Below are 15,958 nucleotides of genomic sequence, written 5' to 3'. Positions count from 1 at the left end.
GCCCTCTGATAGGGGGAGGAATGAGCCACTGCTGCAGCTTGGAGCTTTGAAGCTGTTCATGTCCAGCTGATTTTGGTCTAATCAGTCCCAGTGGCTCCAGATATCAGCAGCACACGCCTCTCTGCAGTGCTTTTATAACATGGGAAATTGGGCATACAATTCAGACGTGGCGTTTTGCAAAAGAGTGATTTAATTAAAACATGAATGAAAAATAAATGTATATTTATCCATGCTGTGCACAAATGGAGACCAATTGCGTAAAATGCCTTGCCTTACGACACTATCAGCCGTGTCAAACCTTTACCCCAAGAGCTCCCAGTAACTCCAGCCTTTTCTACATTTCTACGTCAAGCTTTATATACATTCATCAGGTCACATAAAGATACATTTTCTATGAACATGTGTCTTTGAAACCATACTGCATATTGCTGTAACCTCCACCATTTTAAATTCATATTTGCTAAAGGTATATTGTATTCAATTCAGTGAATCGTCTGCTCTGCATCCTGTGCCCTCACAGCAAGTAATTTTCTTGGGCTTTTTCCCAACATGCGGACGGACCGCTGTGCTTGTTGTGAGGTGGAAACTTCACTGAAGCTTCTCCATTGATGGCATTGCGCGTGAGGTCAGGGCCTCAAATCGCTCAGCACTAATGAATTGGACTGAGAAGCACTTAGCACAGGCCAATCAATGCTCCACAGCGTGCAGCCTACTGCACAAACCCACATCAGCATACTGCCACCTGAAGCTGTCGCGTAGCTCGCTGTGCCTGGCACGGATGGAGGGTAAAACCATGGTCTAGTGGTCCATGTCCTTCTCATATTTTATGATAGTGAAGACATAATAATAATGTAAGAAATAGAGCTTTAGAAGGTGCGGTCAGACCCTGAGTAACGGAGTGGTCTGGTTCTGGTCCTCCTGAGTCAGAGGCTGGACAGAGGCTGACGTCACAGGGCGCTCGCCTCCCACTGCACTGGGCCAGCTGGCAGTGACGACCAAGTGCACAAATCTATGCGCACTCAGCCACTGCACTGCATAAGCCTGTCAGATCAACTCTGTGTATGTTAAACAGATACAGTGTAGCTAAAGGAAGCTCTGCAACAAAGGACCAGAGCTCAGAGACTTAAACTCTTAAGGTTATTACAGGTAGACACTGCATTTCAATTAAAGTCTTTGAAAATGCAAGGAGTATCAGCGTGAGTTACTGCAGTGCACACAAAAGCACACGTCTTTTGCGATATATTGTGATACATTTTTGTCATGATATTATTATTTCAAATGTCAATACTACAATATTTGAACTTGAAGTAAGTTCAACTATACTTAAATGTAATAAAAACAATATTACCATGAAATATTTCTCAAAATGGCCATATGATTTTATGTCACGTGTGCCTATTGTGTTTGCCAGACTGAAACTCAATATGTCCTTCCTTTTTCAATTTATTCAAGGTAAAGTTTTGCCATCAATAATAGTGACATCTATTTTGATTTATAATAAGAATCGTGTTGGCCCATAGATGTATTGAGACAAAAGCGTATCATTTCATTTAAAAAAAAAAATTAAAATCCCTTGTATTTGTTAGTGCAGTTGTTCCTAATCTTGATTGACCTGTTTAGACCCATTTTTTAGAGGGTGATGAACTAAACACAGATTCATTCATGTATATGTAGTAGAATGTAGTGTTCATAATAAAGCCAAAATCATCAACTACTTTTACTGCCAGACATCATTCAAATGACCCATCCTTTTAAAAAAGTTATTAAAATACGATTCATGTATGGGGTATGGGTGTAGCCTCCCAGGCTGGGAAACATATTTTTATGAACACTGTTGCGGAGGTTCATACTGTAGTATGTGGAATCAGCTCATCACATGCTTGGACTCATTATCATCTGGTAAAAGAATCATTATGCTGCAGTAGAGACCAAACTCTGGTTGAGTGGGCCATTATTGTGAGAACAACACTTAATACTGTGAACTCTTATGGGGGTAAAAGCTGCAGGTCTTGCTTGGAATACAGTATATATATATATTTTTTTTCCAGTTTAGTGACAGTTGTGGTTTGTGGAGCTCAACTTTCAAGTGTCATGCCTTATTCTTGTACACATTCATTTTCATCTTGAGTATGAAATGGACAATTGCTTTTTACATTTTGAGAGAAGTAAAAACTGACAAACAGTAACTAGTTTTGCGTTTGAATTACGTCCACAGATGATGGAGCCAGTGACAGCAGTTTAAAGCAGTCTGCGTCTTGCATTGACTACAAATGAATGCGTCACAAGCTAAATGAAGCTCGACTGTAGTGTTAGTGTCTGTGTTACACCTCAGGGAGTCAGCCTGTCCCCTCTTTTTACCTGTACAGCTGCACTCTGTTGGATCTAGCACTGGTTCTATAAATAGAGCCTAAAACCTTTGTTTCACAAAGAAGGATTCACGTCAAAGTTACAGTAAATCTCATTTGGAACTCATTCAGCTAAACACTGCTGACTGGCACGAACTGTTGTTTCAGCAATTTGTAGAAACGTGGCATAGTGGATGAACTACGATTCCTAGTGTGACATGGTTCCCTCTGAGTGCACTTCTGCATCCAAATCTGTACAGGACTGCCATACTGTAGCTAGAGATATTTAAAACCTTTAGCATTCTGTTGTATCTTTAAAAAGATCCCTCCCCTCACAGCACACATCTAAAAGTGTGCTAGATATATCCTTTGTCTTGATGATGGTTAGATACATTTATAAATCTAAAGATGATTGGGTTTGTATTTATAGAACAAAGTTATATTTTTAGATTCATTTCTCAATGAGAAATATTTTGTGACTTGAGTGATTAGTTTTGAAAATAAGAGAAACATGCCACAAACATGAAAAATGTGCCAAAGCAATCGTAAAAACGGAGAAAAGCCATAAACAGATATTTGTTCAAAACAAGCATCATGCGGTGCTTTCTAATGATTTAATCATGTTTAATTTTTCCTCACAGACCACTTTTGTTGTTTTTCAAAATGTAATTGCCTTTTCTTCATTGTATTTTGTAGCACATGGTTATTTTAATTGAACACATGTTGTTGTAGTTTTTTTATTCTATACATGACTCCTTTTTGTTAAAAATATACAAACTGGCTAAAGTGAGAATGGTAATGCCAGGCCTCAATGTGAACTCAGACTGAAGTAAGGGGGCATTTGTCACGCTCTCTTCCAGAGGGGCTGGACTGCAGTGTCCCTGAGCTCAGCATTTGTGCCATGTGACAGCGTCTCCTGTGGCTTAGTGCTTGTCCCGTCACCAGACGCTTGACACTTTGATCCTGGCTCCAGCCAATCAATCAATCAATCAATCAATCTGACCCACTACCTCATGCTTCTTGTTTGTTAGCTCTGCATTCACCTTTACTCTGCATTCTAATGGAGATGAGCAATGGTTCCTAAAGTGGGGTCAGGTGGTTCCCTGAGTTGAGGCTTTGAGCACTGCTTCTTTACTAATGGTTTTAGTGTTTCTTCAAGTATTAATCTCTTGCCATGATCATTTTGTTTACACTAAAATGCTCAAACGAGTCGTCCGTCTGGAATTTCTCTTTGAGAAGAAAAAAGATAAACAGGAAACAAATGACTTGCCTTCATATCTTCAAAAACCTGCATCTACATACTGACATAGACAGTTTTTGCCCTTCTATTTATTTTGAGCCCTTCTAGTCTAAGCTCAGAGACGTTTTCCAGTAGTGATCTAATGATAATGAAAATAAGGATTCATTTTACAATTCAACATGGGGTTTTAGCCTCAGTGGTGCATAAAATGTTAGACCAAAGAGGTCGCTATGTAACCCATTATTTATAATAACTGTATCCAAGTGAGCCTAATCCCAGTGTGTAATTGTACAGTCGCTGTAGCTGCTTTCATCCTGATGTGCTGCCCAGTTAAGTATAGTGGAGTAATGAGGACACTTTACTGTTGTAGAGTGTTTACTGCCACAACCTCCACGTAATGCATCATCTTTCATGTTTTTGCTTCACTGCCAATCATCTGCATCTCTGTAGTTTTCAGTTCTAAGTAATTCAGTGTTTATGTGTTTATTTATTTAAGCCTTACGTCAGTGGTTCTCATCTTTTTAGTCACGACCCCCCATTCAACAACTGCTGGAGTTTGCAACACCCTCCAGTTCAAATTGAAAACTTTTTTTACTGATACACATCGTTTTATGTGTGTGGCCATCGCAAAGTGAGGACGTTACACATGTGGCTTAATAATAGTGAGCGTGGATTATGACAAAATCTGACGGTGCTGGATATTTAGAGCTATTTTTTATTGTAGTAATTGTATTATTTGCCTTGACTACGTTTGTTAACTTGAGTAAACAATGTTTCAGACAGTGCAGGAGCATTAATCTGCGAGCCTCCCAAGCAAGCTCCTGACCGCCAAAAAAAATAAATGTGGCCAAATTGATGCTAATTAACAACGTGACCACGACAAACAAAACATGAGGTATACTGCTACATATAGCACAAACACAAATAACATCTTTCAAACTTAAATATTTCATACATTTTCACTCTGCTTTATCCAAATTCCAGCTCTTCAAACCGGAGCGATCCCAGATTGGTATCAGTGCTGATGTTAATGGCAATTTAATATCAATCAAGCGCATGTATTTTTGGCTAAAAAGGCTGTTCTCTTACATCCATCACCCATAAATCCTCTCTTTGGTGCTCTCTAAGCCTTCAACCCGCAGCTCTGTTGTCTTCCTTCTTCTCATAATATCCCTGTCTTGTACTCCCTAAAGCCTTTAAACACATCTGATCAACCTGCATGCACTATATTATCCACCCTTTCTTTGTTTTTGACATATTTTTCAAACAGATTTGAGCAGAGTTAAGGCAAGGCTTGAATACGTTTGAAAGGCAACTAGTTCATTTTGGAAGAAATGTCAAGAAATTAAACCCAAGACAAAGCATTAATTCTGCTGCCAATTCAAAGTAACAAGCTTCTTGTAATTCAATCAGCTGATTCGATTTAAGATGATCCCAGGAAACCGCGCATCTGTAAAGGTCAGGGGCGCACGGCGAAGCAGGGCTGACTGTGACCTAATGGTTAAAAACACCGGAGAACCCAAATGTAGCATGACAATATGGCTTTACTCAGGCAGTAGTCAAAAGTACTGTGGTACAAAAGCTAGCCTTCGCAAAAATCTTAAAAAAGTCTATACTGTAATTGTAACTGAGTGCTACCCACCTCTTGATGTGGTAATAATAAGAACTTGGTGACATATTGTTTAAATTTGAGCGAACATACACACCACAACAATGAGGTGTGATCAGTAATTTGGTGGTGGGTTAAGAAGAGCAGCTTCTCTTTCAGTTGATCCAGTTTTCAGCTCACCGGGTTTGGCCTCTGACTTGATCCAGGATTGATTATTGTTTCGTAGTGGACAAGGCTTTTAACTGCGCTGTCCTCTCATTTACCCGGCCACTGCTGATTTGGGCTGAACGATTTTGGAAAATTATCCTAATGGAAAGAAGCAGTTCCGCGGCACACCTACAACACGCTCTGAGGTCCAAAGCATGTTTCCAAGTATTTGGTATTTTCTTTGTTGACATGATTTTTCTTGCTCATGATGTTTTGAGGGGTGGTCACGATCCACTGGAATTGTTCTCTAGGCCATGTGGGATTGCATTGATTGCAGAATTCACAAATAGACTATTATCGTATATATATATACAGCAAAACTAGCAATCTGTAGATGGCATTGTACATTACCTAAATTACTGCCGCTTCTGCACCCATCCGTTCACATTGTTATTTCGGTTCATAGGGTCAGGGAAAATCCATGTGAGCAAATGATCAAGTCCTACAGGAAAACAAGCAATTACAGTCCAGTAAAGTTCTAAGTAACCAAACCAGACCTATTTTTTCACAGCAATACTATTATCACAACACATAGAATTACCCGTTTCGTTAAACCATGCTTTAAGTTCAAGTGATGTTGTGGTTCCTGTTTGTTCAAAGTGTTTAAAATAGATTCCCACTGCACAGGTCGGCACTAGACTCCAGCCTGACCCAGTTTTCCATGTGTAGGTTTTCAAATTTGGCTGTCAGTGCATTGTGTGCGACCTCGAGGAAGTCGTGGTGGTGCACAGTTCTTTGGTTGTTCTCTTCCAGTGCAGCATTACGCTCTTTAAACCCTCCATCTTCTGCTTCAAATCAAGCTGTGACTCCAGCTCATTTCTCGAACACAGTTGAACCGAATCAGAGCACTTTGTTCTACTTTCAGCGAGTTGATTGCGGCCTTAGTGGCTTTCTTGAACCATAACTGCATCTTGTCTCTGTCTTTAATTACTTTGTGGAGATAAATTACTTCGTAATTCATTCATGTTTTTTGAGATGGACTGTTACTCACCCTCCACCGGCTGTTTGCATTCTAGCTGTAGATGCACATGCCTCATGGATTGTCATATGCAGACTCTGATTTTCAGAGCAGATGTTCTCATTTTTACTGTCCACTGCGTCATATCACTCGAGTTGAAGCTTTTAGTTGCTGCACTTTTCAACTATCTGCTTGTGCAACTCATGGAGGACAGTATTTTCTCGCAGCACTTGAATCACTGGGCCAGCTGTCTGTTTTCTTCATCTATGACCTCTGTCTCCCCCAATCTGTAGTAGAAAGCCTGCAGCTCCTCCACTTCTCCAGACCTGTCCTGAGCTGTAATTCTATCACAGTTTGCCTTTAGGTCGCTGTTTGACGGATCGCCCGTTGATGACATCAGCTCAGTTCTTCCGTCAGGTTTTCTGCCTGATTGGACGACTTTTGCACTTGTTGAATCTTTTGAGTGGAGCCAATTACATGTTCTCATTTTCTATTTCCTCTGGTTCCTCTTGCAGAGAGATGTTCTGTTGTTCTGAACCACGTTGGCTAGCTCCTGCCTTGGGAGCTCAGTGTTCTTCAGCATAGTATTCCCTACTCGATTACAGCATTTCCATTTGCTTGAGTTGAGAGGAAGTTCTGCTCATCCAAGTCCCTTTTCTCAGCATTCATCTCGTTGTACTTGGCCTTGTGCTGTTTCACCTCATTATTCGTTGACCTGTACTCTGGTTCTGCATGTGAGGGTCCTGATTTTGCGCTGTCAGCTTGTTGCAGTTATCTTGCAGCTCTGTGCACGGGTGGACTTGCTGCCAGAGCAACTTTGGAGACTTCTAGGTGTGTGAGCAGCAATGTGTCGCGCTTCTCCTGGAGTTTCTTTCATTAGTTGGGATTGGACAAGAAGAACTGAAGCTGGACTGGCCAAGGACTGGACGTTCTTCTCTGATCTTTGCTCGTCTGCTGAGGGACTCCCATCAGCCCTGGGTCTATCAGTAGCCTGTTCATCCATGGGAATGGACCTCTCCTTCTGTGGTTCTCCCCGAGGATTCTTTTTTCTCCCACTGGGATTCTAGAGTCTAAGGGTGGGGGACACCAACACGCCTCGTCACCACCTGCTTCTGACGCTTGCCTGGACAGTTTGCCTGGATACTTAATTTGCCTGTACATTTCATTGTCTTGTTTACTGTTTTGTTTCATTGCTTTAATGTTTGTACAGTGCTGTGAGGTATACAGGTATACAAAACAATTGATTGATTGATTGGTTGATTGATTGAGTCGTCACTAAAGTGTCGTCCATTTCCAGTTCAGCCCCGATAACTTCATAATTTTCTTTGACAGCGCTGTAACAACTTCTTCATTTAAGTTTCATCATTTTAGCCCTTGTTGTCTTGATATGGCATTTCAGGAACCACCTGCAGCACAGGAATGTGAGACAGTGTCATGATATTCTGTTACCCTGTTTTGGTTTGTTTTCGTGTTTGTATCTGTTCGTGTCTTTGTTTTGTTTTAACGTGTCTTTGTGAATTTCTGTTTGACTTCCCTCTTGTTAATTGCCTGCCCCGCCCTAATGTGTTTCCCTTGTTCTTTGTCAGTTCATTGTCTTCATGTCCGAGGCCTGAGTTTGGTTTTTCAGTTGCTCCTGCTTTACTTTGGGTTTTCGTCAGTTTCTTGTTTGGACTTTTTCACTTATCTTCATGAAATAAATAAACAAGGAAACACCAGCGATCAATTAGAGTCAACACTGAGTTTTTGCTGAGGGTTATCAATGTAATCATTACTCACTGTATTAAAATTTCTAGTCAAAGCAAACCAGTTACATCCCCATGGAAACGGGCCGGTGATGTCCTGTTCCCCACGTGTCTGGTCTGCGGAAAGGCCACGCAAATAAAAGATGTTTTTGTGATATTTCTCACTAATAAAGCCACCTGAAATTAAATAAATGCTTGAACTGTGTTTTATTTACTGAGTGAAATGGTATGCTGTATACACCTAAATATTAAAAGGTTTATTCTTAATAAGACATCATTATTTGTACAAAATAAAAATCTATTGGTTTGATTTTTTCACACTTGCTCAAAGAAACAGTGCAACTATTTAATTCACATAAATTCTCCTCTTTAAAGCAAGACCGTGATTTTCCTGATAGCTGTCATCAGGGTTTAGTTAAGTCATTTGATATTCTTTATTATTTTATGAAGTGTTGAAGCTGTGTAAAATGTTTTTAACGGTTAGTTGTCGTCCAAACTCATTCTGAACTTTTGTAACACATTCACCACTTATTTTACATTTCACAACTTTCAGCGAGCAAGAACAGTAACAAGTTCACCAATAAAAAGGCTTTATAAATAGATGCACAGCACTCTGACTTTTTCTCAGATATCTTTTACAATACACAGAGGATAAAATTATATTTCAAACTACTTGAAAAGAAAATATGTGATGAAAAAAAGCAGAAAAACATGTCATTGGGATTTACGTTAGCAATCATTTCTTATGATGCTGGTTTTTCCCTGTCACAGCATCAAACATCAAGAGTGTGACTGGATCTGTTCTTTGTTCAACAGGACAATGGCTCAGCTCCAATGAGGAGGGGACTTCAGGTCAGTTATGATTTTCCTCTAAATCATTGAAACTCAGTAATAAACAAATCAATCCTTCACAACAACAGTCACAAGGTGTGTCATGGAAATGTGAAGACAAACTGAACAACAGCAGTGTCCTGCAGGCCTGGTCAATACTGTCATTTCTCACAGCAATAGAATTAAACCCATTAGACTCCTGCTTTCCTCACACTGTGTTTTTGAGCACTATGAATGTCATTAGGGCAGAGGTGCAACAAAAGGCCTACAATTGATTAGTTCATTCAGAGAATGTGCTGTGTGGATGTTAAAGGACTAGTTCACCGTTTTTCCATGTTGTGATATGTTCTTACCTGAGCTTAGACGAGTTGATATGTACCTGTCTGGTCTTTGTGCGTGCCTGTTGAAGAGCTTTGTCGCTTCTAACTTCACCCCGTTTGGAGCTATAGGAATATGCTGGGAGAGGCCAAATGCTAACAACATCTTTGGTCTTTTTGCGTGACTGAGGGCACGCACAAAGACCAGACAGGTATGCACCAACTCATCTAAGCTCAGGTAAGAACATAGCTCAGTATGGAACAACGGTGAACTATTCCTTTAACTCCATTTGCCAGACTTATCTGTTCTATGGATTGGAGTTAAAGGGGTAAATTGCACGCAATGCTAAATAGGGTGGCCTAATAGCCCATGGTGTGGGGTATAAGTCAACACTCTTTTGTGCGTTTTAAGCGCTGTGTGCGCTCTGAACGTAAACGTTCTGTTTCGTATGGGCTTCGCCCTCTACGGGCTTCGCTATTGGTTATAACCCGAGGCATCGCCTCGCGCCTGAGAGATTAAAACATCTACCCGCTCCAATCATACCAAGGTGATGGCACACCCACCTGGGGTATATAAACCCCCTCTGCCCACCGCTCATCTCCTTTTTTAACTCAGCGTTTGAGAGAGCAAGTTCTTCTTAGAACTCACTTCTACGAGCACGTTCTTCTCAGAACGATACTTCGACTTACTTACAGGATCTTCTTGCCGTTTCTCCGCTCGAAGATGTCTTCACCTGCCGGTGTCGAGCTCCGTAGATGCGGCAAGTGTCCCTCCATCCTCCTCCCTGAAGACCAGCACGAGTTGTGCTTCCGTTGCCTCGGTTGGCGCCACACAGCGGAGGATGCTGACTGCCGGGCGTTCTTGGCGCTCTCCAGGGAAGAGCGCGAATGCCGCCGCGGCTTTATGGGTCCAGATCATGGATCTATTATAAACTGGATAAGGCATGCTGTCCCAGCTCCTATCTCTTTACATAGGGGTGCTCAGTGGCGCATGAAACCAGTTTCGTCCGCCATTGCGGCCCAAAGTACCCGTATGACGCGTAACCTGTATCTATGCTCCCTACGGCCCAAGTGGGTGAAAGCAGCGTGAGCGCGCACGGCTGCCGACGAAGCTTCAGAGCGGAGCGGACGCCATTACGCAAAAAGTCAAATCTCTTAATATCATCGTTCTTTAAACACAAAATGTTTTTTTAAGGCCATTTCAGGCGAATAAGCTACCATGCTACGATGACTTTGGGGGTTAGTTTGTCAGTGCGGGGCTTAAAAAGCTAGTTTAGCCCGCTCTTTGAACAACCGGGCGCTTAGCGGCCCTTCGGACGTACGTAGCCGCGCTCATGAACTTCCGCTCGGTCACTTTTCTGGGAAGTTTCGTAAGTGCTGGAAGTCTTGATATTGTGATAGAATTGATAAAAATCGAGTTGTTACTTCACTGTATTTGCTAGTATAACATCACAACTAGAATTGTTTGGCTGAAATACAAAGAATGAGCACTGCAAAAGTGTTTTATATTACATTTTCATTGGTAAAATGTGATAAATTGTTTTTTACATAGCATTTATCTGTACTGTACTGTACTGGATCCAGGACAGATGCAGAAATCATGCATTTTTTTGTGTTTCATTCTAATTACACAAATAATGGTGTAAGTACATAAGTACATTAAATGCTGCTAGTATTTTTTTAATTAATAAAACAGTTACAGGTTATTAGTGCCATTATTTAATTTTCAGAAATGAGTTTAATAACATGTAGACTAGTTGTTTCTTATTAACCATAATCCAATGCTATAAACACATGCTATATTCATCATACATTTCGTATTTAGTTTTTGGCTAAACTTACTTGAGATGTTTGTTATTTCGCGTTTATCCTTGTTTTTAGTCCAGTCCGTTCATTTGTTTTGCTCAGACTTCAGCCGCTAAATCACACGAGGGATAACTCTGCTCGTTCATGAGTCATCACGCACACGCTCGCGCACGTCTGCGGCCCTGGTGACGTCACGTCATTAGAACACTTTTAAAAATGTATTTTTGATGCTTTACAATTTTTTTACGAAGAAAAAAAGTCCATGTCCTAAAAATAGTAATTTTAAAGAAATATATTTGCCTCAGTCTGAAACTCCAGATGCCCTGTGGACCATTTTACAGGCTGCTCCTTTTACATGAGTGTCTATGACAAAAAGGGCTTTTTGGGCTGCTGGCTGCAATATCACGGCCTGCCACTAGCACGTACTCATTTCAGAGTGAAGGGGGCGGACCCCCCCACTGGTCCAGATTCACCGGGACGGCCAGCTCAGGACGCTGTGCCGCCGGACCAGGATCTGGTGCCTCCAACAGTTCCCGGGAGGAAGGATTGGAGTGAATATGATGAGGAAGATGATCGTCGCTGTTACGAGGAGGACGTTAACTCCATCTTCTCCGAGACGCCGTCAGAGGGTCAGGGGGATCGTTATCCTCTGGATTATCTCCCTGCACTGTTTGCGTCTGCCGCGGACCGTATGCAGGTTCCACTGCCCCCGTCTCAGTCCGCTGCTCCGGTGGAGGATTTCACGGAAGGCTTGGCTAGTCGTTCCCGCCGAAAACCTCGCCCTGTTGTGATGTGCCCGGCTATGCCGCCTATCATGCACTTTGCTCAGCGCGAATGGGTTCATCCGCTCGCGGCGAAACATCCTGCGCTGGGGTACGGGCCGTATTCCACGGTGCAGGATTGGGCGTGGCGGTCCGGGGTCCCGCCGATTGAGGACGGGGTCAGGATGTCCCTCCTTCCGTCCTCATCCCCTTGGCTGGGGGGTAAATCGTTGCTTCCCTCTGACAAGGACAAGCTAACGATGGCTGTCTTGGACCGCTACTATGCTAACGCCGCTCAGGTAGTGGCGTTAGCTAGCAACATGGCTTTTCTGGCGGGCTCGCTGGATAAGCTCGTCCACGGGCGCACCGAGCTGGCCCTGGAGGAGCTTGAGGAGGTGCAGACTACAGTGGCGGCCTTCCTCCGCATGTCCCAGGCTTTCGCTATTGACGGTGGCCGGTCAATGGCAGCGGCTCAGGTGGGATCTCGTCACTTGTGGCTGGGGCTTTCCTCGTTGAAGGAGCAGGATAAGCGTCAGCTACTGGATCTCCCTGTTTCCACGGCCTCGCTGTTTGGGCCTGACATCCAGGCGATGGTCGAGCGCCTTGATGCTGCTTCCAAGGCTTCCCAGCAGCTGGGTCCTCATCTCCGTCCCCAGTGGGACCGCCAGCGCTCTGAACAACGGCGGAGGTCTCAACGGCGCGAGCGCCGCTTTCAGCCTCCGTCCCCTCCGCGGAGACGCGACGCTCCGGGCTCATCCCAGACGACTCAGGCGCGCTCTCCGAGGCGGGATCAGCGGAGGGACCGTGGACCTGGACCAGCGCGTGGACGCCCGGGCGCTGTCTCCAAGGGGGGGAAGCAGGGGCGCTTTTCTTTCAATAAAGGCCATGCTTCGGCCCGTTACATTGTAAAAGAGCATGCTTCGCCTCTTATTCACAGCGGAGACGCGCTGAGAGCGTCTACTGCTTGTACTTCTTCTATACCTTTTGCTGTGTTTCGCAGCGCGCCACGGAAACGTATTCTCCTACCAGACCGTACGGAGGATGCGTCACGGCGGCCGGTACCTATGACCCATCCGCGGGGCGGCGGTGCGGCCTCGGTTAAAGAGTACAGCGCTTCACGGTCTGCCTCTAAACCCCCTATTGACAATAGGCGGGACGGCTCCCGGGCTGCGCGGGGAGATGAGACGGGTCAGTCTAAGAGGCTTAGGTCTTCTCTAGGCTGCACGCTGTCCTTGCCCGCAGCGGCGCCGTTGTCCGGGGATCCGGGTTTGGGACCCCCGCGGCCCTTTTCGGCAGGGCCCCCCGCGTCCTCCCCCGCAGGCCGGGGTGGAGGTGGGCGGGCCCGCTCCGTTTCTACTCTCCGGGCCGGTGAGGCCCGTGACAGAGTTTTACCACGAGTGGAGAAGCCTGGGGCTTCTCTCCTCTCCCTGGTTGGACAGGACGCTTCGCAGGGGCTACGCGTTGCAGTTCGCTCGAAGACCGCCGCCTTTCAACGGGATCCTCAGGACGAGGCTCCAGGGTCAGGCGGAGGCCGCGGTCATCAAAGAGGAAATAGCCTCGCTGCTGCGGCGCGGGGCTATAGCAGAGGTGGCTTCGGACGCGGTGGGAAAGGGATTGTACTCCCCATATTTCCTAGTCCCCAAGAAGAGCGGAGGTGTGCGTCCGATTTTGGACCTGCGCGTCCTGAACCTCTGCATCGCGGAACGGCCTTTTCGCATGCTGACAGTCAGGCAGCTCCTGGAGTGCGTCAGACCAGGCGACTGGATGACATCTGTGGACCTCACAGACGCATACTTCCATGTTCCTATTGTGTCGGAACACAGGAAGTTTCTGCGCTTTGCAGTGGGGGAGAAGTGCTACGAATATCACCGCCTCCCCTTCGGTTATTCACTGGCCCCGCGCACGTTCTCCAAGTGTGTGGAGGCAGCACTGGAGCCGCTCCGTCGTCAGGGTATCCGAGTTCTTACATACATCGACGACTGGCTCATCCTGGCCTCCTCTCGGCAGGAGGCGCAGACTCACACAATGGCCCTGTTGGAACACATCTCTCGACTGGGCTTTGTGGTCAACCTGGAGAAGAGTGTGCTGTACCCCATCCAGCGTGTGACGTATCTGGGCCTACAGCTGGACTCCAGGAGCATGCGCGCCTCCCTCTCGGCCGCGAGGATGGAGGCGCTGTGGACGCTGGGGAGGGCAGTCTTGGACGAGCTACGGATACCGTCCCAGTCCATTCGCTCCCTATTGGGCATGATGGCTGCCGCTCACCCTGTGGTTCAGTTGGGTCTACTCCACATGAGGGGCCTTCAGCGGTGGTTTGGTCGCCTCAGGCTGCACCCAGTGCGGGACAGGAGGAAGGTTGTGGTAGTCCCTCCGTCCGCGCGGAACGATGTGGAATACTGGCTGGCTCCAGACCGTCTCCTCCTGGGGGTTCGGCTGGGGTGCGTTCCTCATTACACAGAGGTGTTCACGGACGCGTCTCTGACCGGTTGGGGCGGAGTACTTGGACGGTGCTCCACCGGGGGGACGTGGGAGTCACCTTTGGGGCATATCAATCTCCTGGAGATGGAGGCTGTGCGGAGGGTGCTCCTGCATTTCTCCAGTCAACTGGCGGGCCGCCATGTCATGGTGCGGTCGGACAACACCACTGTGGTGGCCTACCTGAACAGGCAGGGGGGGACCAGGTCTCCCACCCTGCACAGGAAAGCGGCGGAGATTCTCTTGTGGGCGGGCTCGCACCTGTCCTCACTGAGAGCCCGTCACATTCCCGGCCTGCTCAACGTGGGCGCGGACGTCATGTCCAGGGGAGGCCCACTGCGCGACGAGTGGAGCCTAGCCCCAGAGGTCGCAATGGAGGTCTGGCGCCGGTTCGGAGAACCAGTGGCCGACCTTTTCGCCAGTGCAGAGAACGCACAGTGCCCACTTTGGTTCTCGCTCAGGTGGGCAGACGCCCCTCCACTCGGGGTGGACGCCTTGGCCCATCGGCCGTGGCCCACGGGTCTCTTGTATGCGTTTCCGCCGGTTCGCCTCATGCCTCCTCTGCTGCACAGGGTGAGGACGGAGGGGTTGGTCATTCTGATTGTGGCCCCAGACAGTCCGAGCGCCAGGTGGTACCCGGACCTGGTGGGGATGGTGGTGGACGGCCCCTGGCCTCTACCGGACAGAGTGGACACGTTGGTTCAGGCGGGAGGGGCTCTGCACTCCCGCCCAGTGTTGGGACACAGGCTCTTGGTTTGGAAGCTGAGAGGGGGAAGTTGTTGCGTTTAGGCCTTCCCTCTCCGGTGGTGGCCACCATTCAGGGTGCGCGTGCGCCGTCCACAACGCGAGCATACAGCGCTCGCTGGCGGCTCTTCGAGGAATGGTGTTCAGAAAGGGCACTTGATCCCACTTCTTGCCCAATACGGGGAATATTGGAATTCCTGCAGTTCCTCTTGGATAGAGGGCGTGCTGCTGCCACTCTGGGGGTGTTTGCAGCAGCCATTACGACCGGCCACGTGGGGTTTGGCCACCTCACGGCGAGGAGCCATCCCCTGGTCAAGCGTTTTTTGCGCGGCGCACGGAGGCTGAGACCGCCTGTGCGATGTACTTCGCCCTCATGGGACCTTCAGGTGGTTTTGGAGGGTTTGTCTGGCCCTCCTTTTGAGCCCCTGGACAGGTCAGACCTTAGTTGTCTATCGTTTAAGACGGCGCTTCTCTTGGCTCTGGTCTCTGCCAAGAGGGCGGGGGACCTGACTGCGTTGTCGGTGCATCCTTCCTGCATGTCCTTCCGTGAGGATGGGGGCCTGCTGGAAATGTGGCCTAATCCGGCTTTTCAGCCCAAGATCGTCACTTCTTCTTTCAGGTCTAGGGTTATCAGGATTAGGCCCTTCTCCCCCCCCCCACATGCGTCTGTGGAGGATGAGAGGCGGCACCTGCTGTGCCCGATTCGGGCCCTGCGTTGCTATTTGGACCGCTCAGCGACGTTCAGGCGATCGGACCAGCTATTTGTGGGTTTTGGAGCCAAGTGCAAGGGTGCCCCACTTTCCACCCAACGGTTGGCTCATTGGGTCTGTCATGCCATTCGTATGGCATACGAGGCTCGAGGCCGTCCTGTTCCTAGTGTCGTCAGGGCCCACTCTACACGAGGGGTGGCTGCCTCTACGGCG

General features: G+C 46.8%; 1 protein-coding gene across 1 annotated transcript in view; it reads left to right on the top strand.

Moving 5' to 3' along the window:
- Positions 1 to 15,958, top strand: part of iah1 (isoamyl acetate hydrolyzing esterase 1 (putative)) — an 87,460-nt gene that overhangs the window by 69,609 nt on the left and 1,893 nt on the right.

The sequence above is a fragment of the Gobius niger genome (genome assembly GCF_951799975.1).
Source record: "Gobius niger genome assembly, chromosome: 16".
In the NCBI taxonomy this organism is placed as follows: Eukaryota; Metazoa; Chordata; class Actinopteri; order Gobiiformes; family Gobiidae; genus Gobius; species Gobius niger.
This window is presented reverse-complemented; position numbering and strand designations above follow the sequence as displayed.